Here is a 7,473-nt window from a genome sequence, read left to right as displayed (position 1 = left end):
GGATATTACCTTGCCCCTCTTTAGGGTGAGAGCTTCTGATTATTGCCATGGTGATCAATTTGTCCCCCGGGAACCGGCCAGAGACCATCCAACTGCTTCTATGCAGGCCATTAGGTAATGCTGAGAATCTGGGAGCGAATTGCATTTCTGTATGAAAGGAATCCCTGTGGACAACCAGCGCTAGGTTTAATTGGACTGTATAGTTAATACTGACTGAGAGGGGACAAAGGGTCCGCAGAAATAGTCACAGAAGTGGCCTGACGGATGGGTCAGTCACATTCTGCTCCATTGTCCTTTTCCTGCCTTTTGAGATATTCAGCAGGAAGGAGGTGAATCTCAGTGTTTTAGGCCAAAAGCTAGAAGCTCTTTGCAAGTAATGGATTTGCAGATAACGAATAGTTGGGAAATTTTGAGAGTGCAGCATGTATTTAGGCTTCATTGAGAGGACACCTGAAAAGTAATTGTTGCTTCTTAGAGACCAATTACTGGACATCAGCCCAGCTGGAGAGCCTATTCCCTCCCTCCTTCAGTTCTGGCTGAGATTCTGCTGTAGGGAATGAACCATACATAGGATCAGTCTGGACCTTAGGAATCTGGCCCTTATCTTTGCAGACATTACCTAATCAACCGTGTTCTGATACCAGAAAGACCACTGTGGGTTTGAGCGCCATGGCCCTCTGTGAGCCCTTACAACAATCTTCAAACAGTGATATCAGGGAGGATACTTAAGCTGTTGATGAGAGTTTAGGTGGATTCAGAGGCTTGATTGGTTGATTAATTTCTCTGCTGTTAGGTGCATGCTGTCCTATGCTGTACATAGGGGCCCTGAAGGAAAAGTTGTCAGTGACTTGCCCTGAGTGGTCATATAAGAGGAGGGGGTGAAACTAATATTAAATTCTTTTGGCTTCAACCAAATGCCCTCATTGGTTAACATTGGTTGCTGTTCTTTTCTGTTCGGATTTTCCAAATGCCATGTGGATTGGGCTAGTCTTACGTAGTTCTAACCATGCTGACTTTTATGTTCAAATGTTTCCCCCCACCCCCGACCTGCCCCCGCACTGGGATTTTGATGCAAAAGAAAATAAGATTGTCAGCAAGGAAGAAGAGCACCACATTCCAGACTATTCTAACCTACCATGCCAAAGCATTCTTTCTCCTCAATGTGCATTTTTGCAGTCGTCTCAGTCTTACCTCCATCTTCCCTGATATCTTTCTATACCTCGGCCCATGCATGGCTTTCACTTATCTCAGGCACAGGCATACATAGGGGGTCAGTCATTCACACACCTACTTAAGCTGGCTGAGGCTCTGCCTAGAGCCCCTCCTCCCTCCTTGGTCCCCCTCCCCCAGACACTGAGCTGTGTCTTTCATTTGTCGCTAGAAATGTTCTTGAATATCCTCCTTCTCTCTTCAGGCCTCCCAGAGATGAGAACTGAGCTCACCCTTTCACCTTAAACTCAGTGGCTGCTTGATGCCATCTTGATTATATATGGCCTAAATTCATGTGGCCAAGATGCATTCATTTGAATAACTACTCAGTGACATATTTTGGACCATTTCTAATATTTTTCCTATTCTGTATTCTTATACATGATCCTGTTTGCCAGCCTAACCCAACAACTAGCAAACTATTGTGCACTTAATGTGCACCAAAGTGACATACTAGGTAAAAACTAAGAATGTGAAATTTTCTTGCAAAAAAACCCAAACAGGACCTCCCTGGTCATGCATGATTGACATTTACTAGATGCTTCTGGAAGGTGATGGTGATGGTTTAAGACATTTGTGATTAACGAATCACACCTGCTCGAATGTGATTGAAAAATCACCTAATTTTAGTTGATGGCCTAAAAACTCTTTGAGTTGTAGATTCTATTGCTATTACTTACTCCATGTTACCCAGAAATTTTTCTCATTTTGTCTCATGTCTGTAAAGTTTTAGTCTTCCTCCTAAAGGTCCAGCTTTCTTGAGTTTTCCCTCTCCTTTATTCTCTATTTATTTTTTCCTTCCCAAGACTTCATTTCTGTTTCACATTCATTTTACCATAGCTTCAGTACTTCCTGCAAAATGCTTGTGTCATCACTCGGCAACATCCTTCCATCACTTCTCTACATTCTGGTTGCCATAGCATTCTCTCTTGGTGCAGACACTATAAGTAGCAGAGGAAAAAACATTCTTCACTCATTAATCATTTGCTCAGTCTCCAAGTCAACTGAGCCCATAGCAGAGGTTATTAATCATGAAGCAGGTGTCCGTCCATATAGGAAGTGCTCGTGGACAGTGGACACCAGTGAGTCATCTCTGAATCAAGAACTTTTGTAGATGATTATTTACTTTTCAAGTAAAGGTCAACCATTTGGTCTGGGTTAAACCACTGGTTGTGTCACACTGCAGAAAGTAATATACACATCAAAAAATGGATCAACAATTTAGTAAAATTAGTTTACTGTGGTCTTGGACCCTTCTACTCCTCAGTAAGATTTTTTTCTTTCAATGTACTTTTCTATTTATTTGCAAAGGATTCTTTGGACTAAGGGCAGTTTTAGATAGCCCTGGAGTTTCACTTCTAATAATTCATTAAATCATATTTAAGTTTGTTTTATACCTAATGAGAATCTCCACTTTATGAAAATTTCATCGCTTTTAAAGTTAAATCCATTAATCTTTCAAGTCATTCCTTGGCCCTCTTAGGATATGAACTATTGTTATGAGTTCTTCTCTGTTTATACCTCTGTTTAAATTCCTTGTTAATTTCCATTGATGTACGCTGAAAACGTTAGGATGTAGAAAGTGTTCATTATCTTTTTTTTTTTAAAGCAATCTATATCAGAGATGAAGCTATATTAGTTTTAACATATAGGTTTAAACATTGTAGTCAAATTAAAAATTACAAAAAAAAAATTTGAATGGATAAAGAGTTGAAATAGAAATGGAGTTAATGGATGGAAACTTTGAATAGAAAATGGGAGGCTCAGGTATGTCCAGCAAGCAAAAAAGAAAAAAAAAGGAAAAAAAAATGGGGTAGGGGGCAAGATGGGAAGATTGAGCTGTGAAATGGACTGGAGTCTTGGTTAAGCCACTTACTAGCTGTGTGACCTTGGGCAGTTGAGTTAACTACTCTGGTCTTCTCTTCACTTGTGAAATAGAGGTGATAATAGCAATACTCATTAGGCTCTGCAGTGTGGTTCTGGGAAATAAATAAGGAGGGCATTTTAGCAGTATGCTTGGTGCCTAGCATTACTAAATATTTCATTTTGGGGGCTGGTCATTATTCACTCCCTGCTTTTGTTGATGTGTAAAACCTAGATAAAAGCCTCTTGATTGTGTAGAATGCTCATTAGGGTATGACTCAAGATCTTCCCACAGGTAGAGGAGAAACAATAGGTACAACTCAGTCCTGAGCTGTAGGAGAAGCGCCATTTTCATCAACTGTAAGTGAAATTTAACCTAAGCTAAATCTTGGTCAGCCTTGAATAAAGAAGTTTTAAAATAAATTAGAAAAGGAATTTTCCCCCATGTCTGGAAATATAAGCAGAACTTGGTAACAGTCCAAAAACATATTTTTTAACTTAAATTTTTGCCTAAATAATAAATCATATTAATAGTGCATTCTACTATGTAAGCTGAACTGTAGGGTAGTTGAAATTCAAACATATCTTATATTTGCTCTGTTGAGCTGTTTGGAATATGGGGTCATAAGCTGGGCATTATTGCCCACCTGATAGGAACCTTCCTGAATTTTAGGGGCAGTGACTAAGAGAAGTAATAGCCTCTGGGTAATACCCTTGAAAACTCAAATATACCAAATGACTGAAAACATCCACTGTTTTTTTTTTCCCTCTGGAATTAATTATATATATACAAGTTATAAATTTACATGTATATATAATTAATTCCAGAAAAAAGTGAGAGTGTCTGTGTGTGTGTGTGTGTGTGTGTGATACACAGAAGAGATCTGTTGAATTAGAGAAGAAAACACTGATCTCAGAATTCAAGCATCATGGTTTGCTTGAATTGCTTTTTTCGGTTGGGACTGGGAGTTATTTCCTGAGTAGCACCTATAAGCATTGCATCTGTAACATACATGTTTGTTGTTGTAGAACAAATTATTTTGTATAATTTGGTAAAAGTCTCAGGACGGGTCACAGTGGTTTCAAGCCTGGCCCAATTTGGCCAGGAGTTTTGTTTTCCTAGCTTTATTGAGGTATGATTGACAGATAAAAAGTATATATATTTAGGATGTACAATGTGATTTTTTAAGGTGCACAGTGTGATGATTTAAAAATGTATACGTTGTGAAATGCTTACCACAATAAGTTAGTTACACATCTATCACCTCACATCGTTGCAATGTGTGTGTGTGTGCATGCGCGCGTGCGTGTGTGTGTGTGTGTGTACTGAGTACGCTTTACAATAAATCTTTTTTTTTAAATTTTATTTATTTATTTATTATTTATTTTTGGCTGTGTTGGGTCTTCGTTTCGGTGCGAGGGCTTTCTCTAGTTGCGGCAAGCGGGGGCCACTCTTCATCACGGCGCGCGGGCCTCTCACTGTCACGGCCTCTCTTGTTGCGGGGCACGGGCTCCAGACGCGCAGGCTCAGTAGTTGTGGCTCACGGGCCCAGTTGCTCCGCGGCACGTGGGATCTTCCCAGACCAGGGCTCGAACCCGTGTCCCCTGCATTGGCAGGCGGATTCTCAACCACTGCGCCACCAGGGAAGCCCTACAGTCCAGTTTTGATGCCGAAAACTCGACCTCTGTGCTCTGCTGCCAAATCACATCTCGGAGACAGAGCTTGGCGTGAAGTAGAAAAGAACAGCTTTATTGCTTTGCCAGGCAAAGGGGGCCACAGTGGGCTCGTGCCCTGAAAAACTGTGTCCCAACCCGGGAGGTTATGGTGAGGAGTTTTATAACGGTGGTTCAAGGGCAGGTTGCTGAAGGATCAGGGTGTGGGCAGGGCCTGCACTCCTTTAATCTGGCCTCAGGTGGTGGTCTGATGAGCTTTGAGGTTATCAAACTGTGACCTTCTCTCTGGAACATCTTCCATTTGGTGCGGGTTTTAGTTCTGCAGAAGAGCTTAAAGATATTGTGATGTGTGTCCCTTGAGGTGGAATCAGGACTGCCCCAAGGCTGCACTGTTGTTTCTTGGCTGCTGCCCCCTTGTCCCTGCATCCCCTCCCTTCCCTGAAGAACAACTGTTTGAAAGACTTCCGTGCCCAGGAGCCCCACAGGGTCCTGCTTGGTTTCAGTTTTCCCCTTCCTTTTCCAATCCGTGGTTATGGAAGTGCTCACAGTTTTGCAGTATTGACAATAGCTGCAGGAGTTGTCAGAGGAACATTTTGTGGCATTAAATAGTTCATACCACTCTTAAATTTGTCACTATATAGGTCTAGGTGTGTGACGCATGGTATCAATGCTTTACATCGGCAATTAGATGAACATTGAACCCTAGAATTACAAATAGTTTTCTTTCTCTAAGTATATTTGATGATATTTAATTAAATTTTCAAAAAATAAACGAATGTTTAATTTTGCTTAAAAATTTTAGTGATATGAAGCAACTGAAATTGATCAAATAAAAATTTTGATAAACATTAAATGTAATTTGTATTATCCCTTTAATAACTCTATTATAGAAAAATATCTTTTAAAAAGTATATAAAATGGTTGGGTATTTTGTACATATACATTAATTTACATTTTGGATGAAAATATAGTCAAAATTTGTCGCTTAAAATCACTACTGTAAATACTTCTTTAGGTGGTTACTGACAGTTGAATAAAAATTATATACGTATCTTCATTATAACAACATAATTATTGATTTTGTGGAAAGGAAAATATGAAAAATAAACTTCATGAAATTATTTATAATTTATGAGTTACATGTCTTTATCTTATGACTTACTGGTGCATCAACAAAATATCCTGACTTATAAAAAAAAATAATTAAAGTTAGTCATTTGCTGTTTTACTGATTTGCAGTGTTATAAAAGCCACAGCTTGATATACATTTTTCTATTCTGTCATTATGAAGGTATATTTGTTAAGGTGGTAGAACATATGTTTTTCAGTTTTTAGCCTGTTTTTAACATGTAAGTGTTTCAACAAATATATGTATTTGTCATCTTAACCTTCTGTCTTACAAATGTTAAGGGCAGGTCTACACTGAATCAGAGGGGAACATCCACAGGGAAATGATTACTTTCATTCCCCACCTGAGTTCTAGAGATGACTTCATGGAAACATCCTTTATGGTCACATGACAGAAATTGCTTTCTCTATACTGACCTCGTAGAAGCTGACCCATGCATCTGTCTATGTCAGTTAATTATGGTCCCATATTTAGGTTCCTTGATCTCAGAAACTTCCATAGCTGCCCTCTCTGTCTTGCAGCCCTTGACTATAGAAACAGATCCTTTTTAGTAGAACTGTGTCAAATACTGATCTAGAGAACAAAGAGGAATTAGAGGGTGGAATTAATAACACCCACTCTTATAAAAAAAAAAAAAGTTGAATTGATGTCTTATTGTGGGAAAAATTAGAAACATTTAAACGTCATTTTACCCAAAATCATGCTTACATTTTGTGTCATTTTGGGGATGACCATATTTATGTACTATTCCTATACAAAAACGTTATGCACCTACTTACTGTGGTATTTAAATGAGAAAGGAAGCATTGTAGAAGCATTAGTAACTGTCTTCTCATATGAGGTATGCATCATACGGTTATTACGTGATTTCAGGATAAAAATACATTCAAAGTGCATTCTTTACAGAATTTATATTATAATTTTCTTTTAAGTACTTTAAAACTAAAAACACAGCTTTTTGTACTACAAAAAAAAAAAATACATCTGTGAAAGTGTGACCGTGTCTGTGTTGATGTTGAAGTTTGCTAAATTTTTCTCATCTTACTCTATTTTGTCACTGGAATTAATCTGGAGAGTCCTAGTGCAGGCCCTGTGACTCACCACTAGGGAAAAGTCTTGAGCTTTTTAGCCTAGCACCTGAGAGCAAGTACCTTTCTCTCCTCCTCCTTCAATTCTCTCCTTCTATGAAAAGGCTGCAAATAAAGAAGGGAGCAATTGAACAACTCTGGGAAGTGAGTTGTTTATTCTCTTATTTATTCCTAGACACCCCCCCCTTCCTTCTGCAAAAATAAGATAAAGTATCACTGAGATTAACCAATCCCTTCAACCCAACAGCTGCTCCCTTTATGGGAAGATACCCCTGCCCGTGACTGATGACTGTCATCTTATTTGTTAAACAGTTGGGTTCCTTGACCTTGCTGATTTCTTGTGACCGTCAGGGCTCCTCTCTGGGAATCTTCAAGGGTAAAGACTAAAGTAGTAAATTCCTTAACTCCCAGAGAGGAGGAAGCCCAATTCCACTGTTCCAGGTGTCATAGGGGCAATACTTAGTTTTCTAATCGTCACTGAAGTACCTTTTGCCTGGCGGTATTGGCTTC

Source organism: Eschrichtius robustus, chromosome 1, assembly GCF_028021215.1.
Source record: "Eschrichtius robustus isolate mEscRob2 chromosome 1, mEscRob2.pri, whole genome shotgun sequence".
Taxonomy (NCBI): domain Eukaryota; kingdom Metazoa; phylum Chordata; class Mammalia; order Artiodactyla; family Eschrichtiidae; genus Eschrichtius; species Eschrichtius robustus.
Note: the sequence above shows the minus strand (reverse complement) of the source record.